Here is a 16041-nt window from a genome sequence, read left to right on the forward strand (position 1 = left end):
CAAACAACTATATCTTAATTTGGGTTGGGAGGAACCTCTGAAGGCCAGCTGGTACAATGTTCTGCTTAGAGCAGTGACCCTTCAAAGCTACACTGGGTTGCCCAGGGCCTTGGCCTCTCACACAAGGAGTATCTCCAAGGACGGAGATTTGACAGCCTCTGCGCAACCAGTTCCAGAGCTTCACCGTCTTTTCTCTGAAGAGTATCTTTCCTTTTCTGGGATACAGGAATACGTGGTGTTAGCATTCCTGTAACACCGCTTTAAAGGAAGCCACAATTGCACTTGACTACTTCCACCTATATAGCACAAATTTTACAAACGTAAGTGGGAAAGCGGGTATCTTTGAATGTTTTATGTTAGGGAATGAGGCAAAAGCTGGAGGCGTGGCTGAGTATTTTAGGCTGCTGCTACTCCTTCCTGCCAGGGTGGCACAGTAGCTGCTGCTTTTAAAGCTCATCAACACTATGGTTTCTGGGAGAGCTGTCAGCGCTGCTCCAAACTTTCTTGCAGCAATTTGAAACTATGTGCCTTTAAGTTACGTGCCTTAGCGATAACAGCTGAGGAGTGCTCACCCGCTCTGTTTCACCAGCAGACCTGTATGACAGCTCCCTGCGGATGTAGAGACACAACGAAAGGCTGATAAAGCTAATGGTTTGACCATGATCCTTCCTGAAGTTGTCCTCTTTCCGTGGCTGAGGTGGTGTTCATCAGCTTGCTATGGCACTGACAACTACAAATGCCGCTGGAGATCCATCATCTTGGGAGGAGAAAAATTTGATTGTGGTTTAGAATTGGGGAGGGATATCCAGTAATAGCTATTAGCTGCTATCGTGTGTTTGGGAACAAGCCTTACACCTGAAGTAGCTAGTGCTTCTAGGACGCATCTCTAAGTGGGTGCATATGAGAATCACTTACAAGCTTACCCGGATGCCTCTCACTAGCTTAACTTGCAATTACTGGGGAAGAACATCTCTGGAGAACCAGCGGTACCTGGGCATCCCTAGTTAAGTTTTATGTTCCCAACACAGTTGGTGCCTTTGTAGCCTTCCTGTCAAGTTGCTACTTGTGGTTCATTATACTGAAGCTCTGGTGTTGTCTCTGTAACAAATAGAGCTTCTAAAAAAAAAAAAAAAAAACAAACAAAAAAAAGGAATCCACCGAAATAATCCTTTTGTTTCCCTTCTCAAGGAAACAGTGGGTTTTCCGAAATGTGAAAATGAGCGCAAAAATCTAGCTTCCCACTCCACTACTGTTTTAAGCCTCTTGTGGATTAAGCGCGTTTAGAATTTTTCATTGCTATCCTGGAGAACCAGAATATGCTTGTTAAACTTGAGGCAAACTGGAGGAGAAGGGCCAGTGTACTCAGAACTTTCTAGTAGAACCAAAAATCTTAAAACAGGAGAGTGGGAGAATACCCCTCGATGGTAGTCTCTCTGCGTGGGTGGGGTTAGTCAACTGTATGACTAAAAGAGTAAGAACTGCCTGGATGGACGTCTCGGAAGAAGGTTTGGGAAATGGGGTACAGCTTACCTCGAGATGAACATTGATGCCTACAAGGAACTGCAACCTTCCAGCACAGCGAACTATACTTCACAGCATGTGAAGGAACCGATCTGCTCTCTGTGACACTGGTAAGGCTTCTGCTGCTACCGTGTGCCCAGGGTTACTACCAAGATGTGGACCGAGTGGTGGGCATCTGGAAGGCAGCATAAGGAAAAAGTCAAAACCTTTAAAAAGCCCACATCCTTTCCCACCTGCAGGAATTATGAAGAATATTGAAAGAAGGACAAATGTTTAAATAGTCTAAACTATAAAAATCCTGTGATGAGCTAGCTAGGTGTTAAATGTGTGTTTCTGTGTGCAACCAAAGCAGAATGGACAGTCGTTCTCACCATCTACTGCATCTCAGAGTCTTCTGTCTCAGCGACAGCTTGTGAGCTGTGCTGCAGGTGGCACCCTGGTGGGAGGACATGTGGGGTTAATGCAAGCCAGGAAAAAGATCTTTGTACTGCAAAGCAATCGGTATTTACAGACAAAGCCTTGAAATGTTATTTAAATGAATAACAAATGACCAAAAATTGTTGTGGCAGAGGTGGGTCTGGTAATCCCAAAAGGTGTCCCTGAAGCCTGCAGCTGGAGGCCGGGGCCGTGCTGTGCTGCTGGCGAGCGCTCACGGGGTGGCGTGCGAAAGCCGTGGCTCTGCCAGCGCTTCAGGGATTTTTTTCTGCTGCTGGAGCTGGAGGAGGATGAAACCAAACAAGAGCCACCGTCAGCTGCTCAGCACCACTTTCTGGGGCCGCATTGTAAAGCTAAGAGGGAAATTCCCATCCCCTGTTCAGTCTATATGTGTATTTTGTTGCTGGCATGTCCATGTCACAAGCTGCCAGATGTAAATTAGGTGCCTATACTGTCTATACTGTCTTTCCCTAGGAATATGAAAAAAGAGAGCTACAAATCTTCTCTTACAGCTAAAATGAATGGAAAGTTTCTGGAAATATCTGAAGATCCTATGTTCGATGTCCCTGTGGGTACAAGTAAAAGCAGCAACTTCTATTACACCTTGTTAATGTGAGAAGTTAAACTTTAAAAAAGAAAATGGTCAGTATTGTGAAGTCTTAGATTGCTAGCAGTTAATGTACTCCAATTATGTGCTTTTCTTGTCTGATTCTATTACTGTAGTGCTTAATTACCACCCTTAATATTTTTTTGAGTTAGATTGAGTTTATTGATGTAAATATTACTACCTTACTGCATTCCGCTTTTTGAATTGTGTTTAGGCAATAGACATGGTATCTTCCTAAACAGAGATTTCATGTTCGTGTAAACTTTATTTTGTATTTCATGTTCACATAAACTTTATTTTTCAGTTCTTGTAATTAGAAATGTTAGCTATGATTTTTTTTATATTTTGGTTTAATGGATGGGAAAGCCTCTTGGTGCTGAAGACAGGGGAATGCTGTCCTGGCTTCCACTGAGCTGGATTGTTCTAAATGTCATCCCGAAAATATGGAAGACGTTTTCTGCTAGATAGGCAATGAGTGCTCCATCTCTTCCACCCCCTTTGCCACCCTATTTTTCATTATTTAAGCTTTTAATCTTACATGGTTTTAAGGTTAACAAAGAAAGCTTAGTAGTGTGCCAGCTTTGGCAGAATGAAAAAAAATAAAATTGTTCATGCTACTGTAAGAGAAATGACTATTCAAACAAGAATCAGACAGATGAAAGAGATGAAAACTAAATCCTCAGTATTGCAGTTCTAGGTTACACAATCCTTTCTGAGACTCCAGATGCACAGACCGTGTTTTACTTTCTCCGCTGGGAAGGTAGCTCAGAACTATCTACTCTTAGAACTGTGCCCTGGGCTACGTTTTCTTGGCTGCTGAATATATGTATAGATCCAATTAGCCTGACACACTCAAAAATTTCCCTGATAAAAGTATGAGGACTAGTAATACACAGTATCACAGCAGCAGCTTCCTAAAAGACACCATGAAAAATGTTCAGAAACTCTTAGAAATAAAAACACCGGAGAGATCTCTAGGTGTATGGTCTTACCTGTACTTTTTTTTCTTTGTTGAGATCCCAGAGTAAAAATACCACTTTTCTAATGTTGCTCGCCTTGGCTGTCACTGCTCTGAACTATGAGAAAGCGTGATGAATTTTTTTTGGCATCTGTTGTATTAACCTGTCCATCCTTACTCCCCCATTCTTTCCCAATTCTGTTACATATCAAAGAGCTGGAGGTTGACCTTCATAGTTGCTAGAGTGAATCAGACTTTCAAAGGCAAAATCAATCTGATCAACCTGACATGACCCTAAATAAGGTATTTAGGTGATGAGTAAGTCAGAACCAACATATCTTTTCATGTGCATGCTTGTGCGATTATTTTTTTAAACAAGTTCCTTTTAATAATAACACCACCTTCTCGAGTCAAACTTGCCTGAGCCTTTCCACTTATTTTTTCAGTACTCAGTCAATTCTGCTGTAAAAATAATGGCTTGTCCTGAAACACCACGTGAGGAGAATTTCTTGTCTGTACTGTACTTGAGTGTGAGTATTCAAGTCTTCAAACTTGGTGGGCAGCGCACACAGTCTGAGAGATACGTTTTGGTCTTGTCTCAATATTTCTCAAGAGTTGCTCTTATTATTCACAGGTTTTCTAACTGATTTTCTAACTGACTAACTGATCACAGGCTTGCCCAAAACACATGTACAGCTACAGCACACTCATATCTATTTTCTCAAAAAGATACATCCTCGCAAAAAAAAAAGTAATTGGCTGGGATTCCTATTTTTAAATGTTGTGGTAAGTCAAATTCACTCACAGGGGCTGAGGAAGTACGTGAGAGAAGGGTGTTACCCCACTGAGTTCCCAGTCAGGCAGTCCTGGTTTTAGCTCCTCAGGGAATACTAGTATCTGTACTCAGCTCACTCAGCTCACAAAATATTTCCTCCCGTTGCATATAGCCTGCTATGTCCTAGAGAAAACTGCCAAAGCGGGATTAATTTGTCCTTTGCTCATGTGTTTCTTTCTTTGAGTTCCCAATCCACCAATGTGAACTTTCTGAAACATGAAGGATCCTTCCTCCCCTCTGTCTGGGTCATGCATTGCATGTAATTATCTTTCCTCTCCCTCCCCAGTATTTTATCATTTTATTTTTATGTCACCAGCTTTGGTATTTTTATTGGTGAAACAGTCTGTCCCTTGTGTTGTTGGGTCTTTGCTGGCTGCAGAAAAGGCAAGATGCTGTCTGGTGGGCATGGAAATAAATTGGAAAGGGATGATCAGGTAAGATCCGGTAATATTTAAGCTTTACATATACCAGAACATGGAAGGAGCTACAATACAATAGACCACAAGAGGCTTGGAGGTTTAGAGTTACCTAAATTAAGGCTTCCTAAATAGAATTGTTACAAACGAAGTATGAAATGAACAAGATCATGGCATTGTTTTAAAAGCATATTGCAGCATAGGTGCTCTCTTTCCTCTATCAGCAACATGCATTTGACTGCTAACGGAAGTGTAAAATAAGAGAAGAGTATAGTGTCTTGTGATATGTCAGTTTAATAAAATGGTATCCTTACCATTAGAGGTGTATCGAGGAATAACTCTCTTCTTGAGGCTGTCTGTGTTCACCTAGAGATGCAGTTCCCTGTGATTTCACCAGGAGAAGCAGCAGAATGTTTTCCTTGAAAAAAAGACAATGAGGTGTTCAACTGAGGTACTTTATATGTGCTCATCCAAAAGTTTTTCATCTGCCACAAGCATCCAGAAACAAGTTGAACTGTCTCTTAATGTCTTTGGGTTAAATACTTTCTAGAGGACTTCTTAGGGCCAAAAGAGAGATATGTTTATTTGTCCAGTTTTAACAATATCTGAGACAGTGGCAAAAAAATTTAGATATTTGTAGATGGCTGTCTTTAATTTTCCACAGAAGTTTTCCCTTTTAACCAAGAAAACTGGGCTGTGCAAGACCTGAAGTATGTCATCTGCCCAAAATGTTCTTACTCCCAAGTTAAGATTCCTCCAAATCTCCTGGTATCATTCTCATCAATATGACCTTAACGTTATGCATCGATATTCAGAGATGCTTTTTGGAATAAAAAGGAGAGAGGGAGATTTGGTGCTGCTAGAGCTTGTCTCACCTGTTGAGACAGTTTGTGCCCTGTAACAGTGAGCAGCTTCTGTTCCTGCAGGGGTGCAAGGAGGAGCTTGTGGTTCCATCAGGACCTTTAAGCTACAAATGTGTTCTTTAACTGATTGAGTTATATATATTTATTTAATATCAAAATGGTTCCACATTGTTTCATCTCAACATGAGCACTTACGCTGGATGACTAATGTCCTGGGACCTGAAGTTTATAATGGAAAGGCTGACACACGCACACATGCAATCTTATCTATCGTAACACTATGCAAAAGGGAATTATATAATTAAAACATTTTAATGATCTCTATTGCTCAGTGGGAAGTTACAAGTCCCAAAGGAGCCAGGCCAACTTTGTTATCAAGGTTTATTCAGCCATCTCTTAGGAGCAGTAGGGCACATTTTGCTAAATATAGTGCGGTGTGCTAATATGTGCTATGTGTGGAGCATTGCACTGGGACCACTGTGCCACAGAGCTGGAGCCCAGTGCACCGGGAGGTTAGTACACCTTCTCCCTTTGCCTGGGATTTTCAGAAATGCGTGCCTAAACTTAGACTCCTAAATTCATACTCAGGCATTTACATAAATAGCCTCGTTTTTCAGAAGAGCAGTACCAAGAAATTCCCTTCTATTAAAATCATAAAATTGAAAAAAAATCTTACAACAGCAGCAACAAGAAGAAACGATTTTATTATTTCTGGAAATAGTACTCAAATGTACGGCCAGATTTTGGGAAAAGAAGAGCGGAATCACAACTTTTGGTTACCCCAGCTTAATTAATTCTGGGGTGTAAATGCAGTTTCTGAAAGGAAGTCACAAAACTTGGGACTGGTGCAGGAGGGACATCAACTGTGTGGCTAGTAAAACCTGCCTATGATGTATTTCACAGAGTTAGGCAGGAACCTCTGTCACAATCTTTATCTCTCTGTTCAGGTCTAAGATCCAAAAGCAGATGGGTAGAGACTGGCAATCACTACCAGCCAAACGTCTTTTGATCAACATCAGGCACACTTGCTGGTCTCATTCTGGTCCCCCCAACAAATAAGTGCAGACGTGAGCAGACTACAAAGCTCAGCACCAGCAGAAGACTTGGCTGGCAAAAATACCAGGGGTGAAAAGTAAAAGCGCTCAAACCAGTTGCCTAAACTTGGGTGTCTAGCACCACCTCGGGCTATATTTGAGGCATTTGTGCGGGGCTGGCAAATACAACACAGTGAGTTGTGCCTGCAGAATACTCACGTGCCCATGGTACAGCAGTTGGGGGCTTGGCAGGATGCCTGTGGCACCCAAAATGGCACTGGGTCTTGCCTCAGCCTCCTCAGTGGCCTATCACAGTTTGAGATCTGCCAGCCTACGTAGGTCCTGGGCTATAGCTGGCAGCTCTGCAAGAGGTCTCAGATGCTGCAGGGCACTCAAATGGCTCCAGAGCCCGATGTGAAAGCAGCTGGGCCAAGCCCCATGGACAGTGGGTGGCGAAACTGCTCAGGCACCGCTGAGTTCGTTAACTACATCTTCATCATCCACTGCAGAAGTTTAGATGCTGGGCCGACGTGGAGGCAACCAAATGCATCTTAACCCAGAACGAAATGCCACTTGAAGTGACCATGCAGGACAAAGTCATGAGTGCAGCTGATGTGCTCAAGAAGCAAAGCTGCGATGGTGGAGCATGTGTCAAACAGCACAACCCTTGTCTGCCTTCTCACCTTCTCTGGAGGTTAGGAAAGCTGATTCTGTAGTTATTATTAGAAAATAAGGTCCCAACAGCTACTCCTAGCATAAAGAAAGGGACCCCATCTTGCAGCTGTGGCTGTTCTTAACTGGGGAAGAAGATCATGATGTAGTACAGCCCCGGTTGTGATGTGCCTTAAGCAGCCCATCACCTAACTACATATCATAGAGCGCTGGGCAGAGGGTAAAGGAACAATAGGTCGGGTGTACCAGCTGAACATTTGCACTCTAGAAAATGTAAAAGCAAAAGACGGAAAGAAGCTGGGTGGTGTTTCAGAACATAATTTGTGCTTAAAAAACTATTTGTTTAAAAATCCTAAACAGATTATTTTTTTAATACTGCTTTTTTTTTTTTTTTTTTTTTTTGGAAAACAAATAAGAGACGCTGGAGCTAGTAGCAAACATATTTCTCCAGAAAAAATAATATGTTATAACAGAAATCAGGACAATGCCAAAACCAAGATATGCTCAATAAACCGGGGAGGCTAAAAACTAACAGAGTAGCGAGGCCAGCTGGAAAGCATCCGAGAGAGCGGAGGAAAGGGCATGCGAGAGGAGACATTTTAACAGCTTCCTGTGAAGTCTCTCTGCAAGCTGTAGAGGTGTTGATACACAAGAGAGACACTGAACTCCAACAGGTGAAAAAGGCTGCCAGCAAAGGGTGGGTACGAGCTTTCAAGTAACCCTTATGAGTAGAAACAAAAAACAATAGTGTTCTGTTTACACAACAGAGTGCTTCTGATACTGAAGCACAGGGCAACATCTATTTATAATCCAAATAAATCTTATGTTCTGGTATTTGGAAATGTCAGCATTCAACATATTGGGAAGCAGCAGCCACAAGGCTGCATTAAGAAATGCCGATTTAAGTCTGCATTGTTTTGGTCTGTGTATTTTCCTCTTTAGTGACTAGTCAGTTACGACCTGTGCAAAAGAAACTGATTTCTTCTTTAAAGTTAGCTCGTGTGGAGTTCATAAATGTCCTGACAGGTGTTACCTAGGCAGTGCTTTTAATGCCTGCAAGCTAAGCTCTTGCCTCTTTTTTTCCACAAAATCCTCATGGATGGAATTTCCATGTCCATCATCACCTGTGATAAATGACATGCAGATGAGAGCCCCATAGTTCTCACAGACGTATGTATAACCTGGGCTACCCAGCTCCTTGGGCCTGGTGTATTCCCTGGCCATGTCCTGGCTCAAGTTTTCTCTCTTGGGCGTACTGTTCTTCTCTTTTGGAGAGGAAAGAGCTGTGGTGAATGCCACAACCTGCCGGCATGGACATCAAGTCACTGAGATTGGGAAGGCAGGGAGAGGGGAAAAAAGGGGGGGACATGATGACCATTGAGTCCATCTCCCCTGAAGTTTAGAAATGGTCAAAAAATTACATGACTTTTAAGTACAGATATACTGCAGCAGCAAAAAGGTTTTTAGCAAGACTGGTGGGGTCTGTACCTCTGGCAGTCACATGTAGGAAGGAATCTCCCAGTCCTAGTTCTTTGCTCTCAGGCTGAGAGTTTGCAGAGATACCAGTTAAGCAGACAGTTAATTTTTTGTATTAAACTGAGACTATTTTTGTGGAATCATCCAAAGACAAAGGCTTCTCTGGTGTAGTTTTTTTTTTTTCCCCCTAAATCATTTTTCCTTTCACTTCAAAATAGACTTTTAATCTGTCGATCCAACTTATTTCTGACTGCTGCGCTCATAGCCCAACTATGGTCAACATGCGACTCACCTAAAACAAGTCATTATCTATTGTCAGCCACTAGGAAACAGCTCCCCAAAGTGTGCTGTTAGTACTAAGTATGGTATGGAGGCTTTCTCTTTGAAGTCCTAGCGTACTTTAAATAACAGGGGATAAACTAAATGGCCTCTCAGAATCTTTTCCAGCCTCATTTACTATGGTTTTGTGCATTCGTATCAGATTTGGTTGTTAGAGTGTTTAAGCCTTTGAATGTTTGTCCCCCTGAACTGGCAGAAAGTTTGGGGCTGACCTTTACATCCTCTAAACCTTCTTGGAAAGATGAGTATTGGGAGAGAGTGCAGCGGCAGCTGAATATTCCTCCTTGACAGCTTCCCTCTGACCTGCCCCTCAGGCAGGGGAATCGCAGCATCCCTCCACACCCAGTGCCTTTTGTGCCTGTTGGGGAGAGAAGGACAACAGCAGCGGTTGGCCTAATGACAAGGTATTTGGCCTTAAAATTCCCCCAATATAATTAGTTATTCCAATTATTAGTCTGCAACAATGGGATCAGGTCACTCATTAGCTAACACAACTTGAACTTTCAGTATCTTTGAATACCTTGTCCATTCAGGCACAAGCTTATCTTTTCCATAAACCTACCTACCACCTACACAGACCCTGCTGTCACAATATATATTGACATTTTTTGATACAGAAGTACTGATAAGAATTAGCAAAATGTTCCTATTCAGAGCTTGGCACCACACCATTTAAGACTTTGTTGTGGATTAATATTGTGTGCTTCTTTGTAGGGAGTGACTACATTGAAATTGTTGAAGGGTTACCAGATGCAGGGGAACCTACAGCTATTAACCTTTCATCATATGTTGAATCCAATTAGGTAGTCAGAGAACACTATATTATAATGTTCTGCGAGTAGCAGCTACTGGCTAGTGATATTTAAAAGTATTTTGATTCTCTAAAATGATATGTTTCCTCAGTGGAATATCATTCTTTCACTGAGAACCCTTCAGCCACATGAAGAAGAGGAATACTTAGACCTGCATCCGCAGGTCTTTGTGGCTTGTCCATTGCTGTGACGGGAACGGTCACATTAAGACATAACGTGATGCCTGACAAATGTAAAGGGTCATTGTCCTCAGCTGATTTCTTTTCTAGCCCTCTTTAATCAAGCAAGATTTGTACTGGCTTCATTGGGGAATGCTTCCTGAATAGATCAGGATTCTGTTGTGAAATAACAAACCAGGTTCTTTCAAACAAAGCAACTTAATTTAGGAATGTTTTAATATAAGGTGCGTTCCATATATATATATGGAAGGGCCTATAAGATCACTGCACCTAATTTTTTCCAGTTTTAATATTAAAGATCTGATATTTTTTAAAAATGACTGCCTACAAATTAAATGGTTTTTATGAGACTCCCAGATTGCATTAGAAGGCCAGTTCCGTTCTATTTATACCTCTGCTTTTGAATGATTTATTTACTTTTCCAGTCCTACTTATTTGGAACCACAATAATTTCTTACTTTCAGAGCATTACATGATGGGAAAAACCAGTTAGAGAAATTAAAGAAATAAATAGTTGCTAAGGAAAACATACCTGGTGAGGTAGATAATTATTTCATGGCTGTAACACTCTCCTGGGATGCTGCTTCCATAGTTGTTCCACTAGATGAGCAGATTTCAGATAGAACCAGTCCTCTCTGAACACTGCTAATGTAAGAAGCCATTCCTCATTATGAGAGGTCAGACTACTGCTCTCTGAATACCAGCTCTGAAATGAAATTATCTGAATAAATAAACACCAGACCGAGTTCTTCTCATGCCATTGACTGCAAATCTCTCAGAGAAGGCAGGGCCTGGAGGAAGCGGTTTGCTGTATTTTGCCTTTCTGTATTTTGTAGATGCAGATATAATACTGTGCAATATTAGCTTTATGACTGATTTAATAGGGAATAAAAAATACGCTGGAAAGGTCGTCCTTTGTGCTGTAGGGAATGAATGGGCCTCCTAAATGACTGTAGCAAGACTGTGTAATTTAGATACACTGTAGTGATAAATGCAGTGACAGACTGACCAGCAAAGTAGTTCTCAGGTAGATGGAGGTAAGTCACTGGGAGCAGCACAGTTTTGCCTGTATATCAACATTAAATGCTGAATCTACCCATTGTTTAATGTTCAAAGAGCTGACAATTTCTTTGATTCTCCCTCTGTGTAAAGCATATACACAAATATATATATGTGTGTGTGTATATATATATGTGTGTGTGTATATATATATGAGAAAATAAGGCATTTACCATATTCGTATATAAAGCAGATGCAACTAACTGTCAGGAAGCCACAGAGGCCAAATCTAGCATGATATCCACACGGTAAACAATACTCAAGGTTTACAGTGCTGAAATGCAGAACGTCCTGTTTTATTCTGCCCTGGCAATGCAGCCTAAGGAAATAAAAAAAAGGTGCCAGGAGCACAAAGTATCTTGAATTACTCTAGACCCCGAACCAGTTCAAAATTTCTAAGAAATAACTGGTTACCTGCAGTATTACTATCACATACCTACACCAGAAATGGGCATCTGCATTAAAAGGATAAATAAGAATTCAAATCTTGATTTTTGTATTTAAATTTGTCACCGTTTCAACTTATTCAGCTTAGATAGCAAAGGAAATTGCAGAGCTGGAGTGCATGGCCTTAATGTGTTTAACACTTGTCTAAGAAACAAGCAGACAGGAGAGTGTTAGTAAATGTTTATGCATTTCAGAAATGCCTTCTGCATCACATACTATGTACTCAGACTATGAATGTACATAGCAACAGAGCTGATTAAAAACAACCCGTTTAATTACTGTGATGTATGGAAGCACATATTCTAAATGCAATTTGTTGGTGTATTTTACATGTAAAAGGTCTTAGGAGGAACATAGCTAGAATGGTTAGAACAAAGAGTTAAAGATAAGAATGAAATCCTGCTGCCCTTGGAGTCAATGAATTATTTGCTTTTGCCAGCTCTGAGATTAAGAAATTATGCAAAGAAATTAAGCAAAGCTGGTCAGCTGAGAGGAATGGGAGACAGTCCCCTCAGCAGCACCTAAATCTGTGAGGGAGAGACTATGAGATTCTTGCACCTCTGAGAGACCCATTGGTTTCAATGTCTGCACTCATGTAAATCCAGTTGTAGAATTAATTAATTAATGTACCAAATTATTTAAATATATTAAAATAATTGTTCTGAGTGATTTAACTTTTAAATAGAATAATACATATTTTCTTCCATCCTCGTTTTTTTTGCATTAATTGATTTTAACTATTAACATAAAATCTTGGTTACCCTATGATGAAAAAATCCAAAGCACATTGTAAAAAATGCTGTCTCAGTGCACAAGTGATAAAAATACCTCAGTTCCTATGGAATTCCTAATTCACTTCCTATGGAAGGATATTTCATTGTAATCCCTGATACCCATTCTTCTGAAACTGTTGTTCACACCACATTTATACTGGAGTTCTTGGCTTGTTCACTCAGGAAATTAAATTCAAATTTAAAAAAGTATCTTAGAAATATTGCTTTTGCATATCAGATCTGGATAGGAAGAAATTAAATTCTTCGTGCCAAAATGCCAAAAGTGAAAATCCAACTCAACAGCTGGGCAAGGGGGTTAATAGGTCAAGAGTTTTTTAAAGCTTATCAGCGGAGGAGATGTTGCTTTTGGAAAGTGCATTTAATCAACACCAGACAGCTGAAGCGGTGGTGTGTCCCTAAGACTAGCTGACTCACATCCAAAGTGTCTGGAAATGTCAGCGCACGTTTTCTGGTTATCACTTTCTTTTCAGCGTTTGGGTTCTCATGCAGATAACTGGAGTATTACAGAAATTAAGACAACCTGACTCAGGTCAGGAGAGAGAAGTCCTCCTGTCGACATGTCCTTGATCTCCCAATCCTGTGTAAAAAGTGCCCAGCAGCTGTCCTCCAATAAACTGTTGATCTCTATTATCAGGCACTTCCACCCTGTCTGGAACTTGTCCCGATTGCTCTCAAATTCACATCTGTGCAAAAAGCTGATATGGGGCCAATATGCCCCAAAATCATAGAATCACAGAATGGTTTGGGTTGGAAGGGACCTTAAAAATGACCTAGTTCCAACCCCCTGCCTTGGGCAGGGACACCTCCCACTAGACCAGGCTGCTCAGAGCCCCATCCAGCCTGGCCTTGAACGCTTCCAGGGATGGGGCATCCACAACTTCTCTGGCCAAACTGTTCCAGCGTCTCACCACCCTCACAGTAAAGAATTTCTTCCTAATATCCAATCTAAATCTCCCCTCTTTCAGTTTGAAACCGTTACCCCTCGTCCTAGCGCTACACTCCCTGATAAAGTCCCTCCCCATCTCTCCTGTAAGCCCCTTCAGGTACGGAAAGGCTGCTATAAGGTCTCCCCGGAGCCTTCTCTTCTCCAGGCTGAACAGCCCCAGCTCTCTCAGCCTGTCTCAGCCTATGCTCCAGCCTTCTGAGTATTTCTGTGGCCCTCTTCTGGACCCGCTCCAACAAGTCCATGGATATCACCGACTTCTCCAAACGACGGGGTCCTAAACTCCGCACTGAGGGCCTGGCCCCGTCGCGCCCTCTCCCCACCCTTCCCAGGCTTTTATTTTCCTTCCTGTCCCTTCCCGTTTCTAACAGCGGTGGCCCGGGGGTGCCCCGCGGTAGCCTCGGTCCGTGGCCCGTCCGTGCCCGCCGCCGCCGCCGGGGGGCGCCCGCGCACCGCAAATAGCCCCGGTGCGGCGGGGGCTGCGCGGGCTCGGTGCTGCGGAGTCGGGCGACTGGGACGCGGCGGGCTGCGGCTGGGAGTCACCCGCAGCTGCTCTCCCTCCTTGTCTGCTCCCGCTCTGGTCCCTTTCCGCCTCCCGCGTTTGCGGACCCTCTCCGCGGGGACGGTGACATCCCGTATTTTAGCCCGGAGGAGCCTGTTACGAGAGCGTTACCGAGGCTGCCGTTCCCCACGGGTGCGGGAACAGACCTCGCTGCGGCACGGCCCCGGCCGGGGGCTACCGGCTTGCCCCGGGCAGTGAAGGGCAGACGCGTCCCTCCTTGTCACCCCCCTGGCACGGCGCGCTGCGACACTCCCGGGAGCAAGCGCCGGGAGGCCCTCGCCGAGCTTCTCGCCCAGCGGGCTGCCCGATTTTGTGACGTGCAGCTGCTTTTGGATGCACTCGGTTTCAGACAGGGGCACGGGCGCGGGTTTGCCCGCAGTGTGCGGGGGAGGAGGCGGTGGGGGCCGGGCGCCCCATCCCCTCTGCCCGCGGAGCCCCGGGCACCGGCGGCGCTTCGTGCTCGAAGCGAAACAGTGGTGTGGCGAGGGAGGTGGTTTAATGCATGTAGGCTGTACAGGGTGGAGGCCAGACACACCTGAATTGTGTTAAAATGACCGTATTCTCTTTGCCCCCGAGGCTCCCGGCCGCGGCAGCGGAGCTGCCCACGTCCCCTCTGCAGGGCTATCCCGGGGACCAGCCTCGGCCCCAGGGGACGGGGACGACTGCGTGGAAACCCCCACGCGGGGACACCCTCCGCGCCGCCATCCCTCGAAGCCGTGGCCGGGGAGTCAGTTTTTCCACTGCCCTCCCGTGTTCCCCCCGGTCTGGGAAGCCGAGGGGAAGGAGGGGGCGGCGGGCCGGGCCCCTGCCCCCGGGCGCGCTGCCGCGGCGGCCGCCCGCCTCATGCCGCAGGAATGCGCGGAGGTATGCGCCAGTTTCCAGAAGTGGATCCCCTTCCTTGCTGGAGCAGAGCAGCGCGCATATATCACCCGGTGGCAGCAGTCCACCTTCCCTGCAGTTTCGTAACCGCTTACGAGGGTAAATTGAGAGTTGGGAACAGCCCTCTATTAAGTAGCAGATTGAGAAGAGGCTCTTCCCACTTGGAGAAGGCAAGTCTTCCCAGACGGACCCCTCGCATCGGGAGCTACAGTAATCGAGGCGCCTCCTCTGCGCTCAGCTATTGCTGCTGCTTCTGCTCCTCCTTCGCCGCCGCTGCTACGTGCTGCTCCCTCCACAAGGTGCCCCCGGAGCTTCATCCTTTCTCCTCCTCCCTTTCTCCAGGTCCGACGGCTGCGGCTCCTGCTGCAGGCACCGCCGGAGGAGCTGCCCCGCCACCGACCCCGCCAACCCTGCAGCCGCCCCTGAAGGTCTGTGCCCGCGCAGGAGCGGGGATCCCCTGCCCTCCCCTCGGCCGATCCCCCGTCGCCTGTCCCTCCGCACCAGGCACGCAGCCCCTTCTCATGCACCTTAGGCTGAGATTAATCAGCGCTGGGTTGAAGGCTGACATAGGATGGGGGACAGAGCGTGTGTCTGCCTGTGTCTGTGTGTCTGTCTGTGCGCGTTGGGCATGTCAGAGCCGGCTCGCAGGCGTTGAGGCCGAGAGGGCGGCGGAGCGGCGCGGAGCAGAGAGACCCTCGAGGGGTGCTGCTGGCCCTCCGGCCCCGGGGGAGGCACGGGGGAGCCCGGCGGGCTGCCGCGCAGATGTGCAGGGGGAGGCGGCGGTGGCGGTGGCGACGTCCCGGCCGCGGTGGGTCCCTCCGTCCGGAGACACCAGGCGGAGCCCGGTGTCAGCGCCCAGCGCGCTGGGCGGCGGGCTACCGCTGCGGCTTTGGCAGGAGCTCTGGCTTCCCTCCCCTCTGTGTGCAGCTGCCGGTGATGCTTTCTCCCCTTTCCAGGTTTTTTATGCCCTTTGATAGGTAGTGGGTTTTTCCTGTGGTTTGTTGTTTTTTTTTTTTTTTTTTTCGTTTATGTTATTCTTTTTTCTTCTTGAAAGTGTTTAATGTCCTGCAGTGCGCGGTTTGGAAATGCTTTGGCTAAGCTTTGGTAGGTTGAATTAGCGTGAGATTGGGCTGGTACTGCTGGAAGCCCGCTTTTTTTAAAGTGGTCTCTAAAGATCAATGAGAATACCTTTAGTCCTGACACCACAGCC

At 45.2% G+C, this 16041-nt stretch overlaps 1 protein-coding gene and 1 long non-coding RNA gene across 7 annotated transcripts in view; one reads left to right on the forward strand and one right to left on the reverse strand.

The window, feature by feature from the left end:
- Positions 1–1339: 1339 nt before the first annotated feature.
- Positions 1340–10832, reverse strand: LOC128907625 (uncharacterized). Of its 2 annotated transcripts, XR_008465677.1 has the most exons (4): positions 10680–10832; positions 5087–5190; positions 3556–3634; positions 1340–1696 (listed from the first exon to the last, which is right to left on the reverse strand). It is a non-coding gene; the product is annotated as an uncharacterized LOC128907625 (long non-coding RNA). The 2 variants fall into 2 exon arrangements; XR_008465678.1 differs by lacking the exon at positions 3556–3634.
- A 4133-nt stretch (positions 10833–14965) lies between these two features.
- COL12A1 (collagen type XII alpha 1 chain) overlaps positions 14966–16041 on the forward strand; it is a 101848-nt gene continuing 100772 nt past the window's right edge. For 2 of the 5 annotated variants that reach the window (XM_054196529.1, XM_054196530.1), the window contains exon 1: positions 14967–15259. The gene's annotated coding sequence lies outside the window, so the exon portion shown is untranslated. Of the gene's footprint in view, positions 15260–16041 lie in introns of all 5 variants that reach the window. The other 3 variants (XM_054196527.1, XM_054196528.1, XM_054196532.1) reach the window with 3 other exon arrangements.

Source organism: Rissa tridactyla, chromosome 3, assembly GCF_028500815.1.
Source record: "Rissa tridactyla isolate bRisTri1 chromosome 3, bRisTri1.patW.cur.20221130, whole genome shotgun sequence".
In the NCBI taxonomy this organism is placed as follows: Eukaryota; Metazoa; Chordata; class Aves; order Charadriiformes; family Laridae; genus Rissa; species Rissa tridactyla.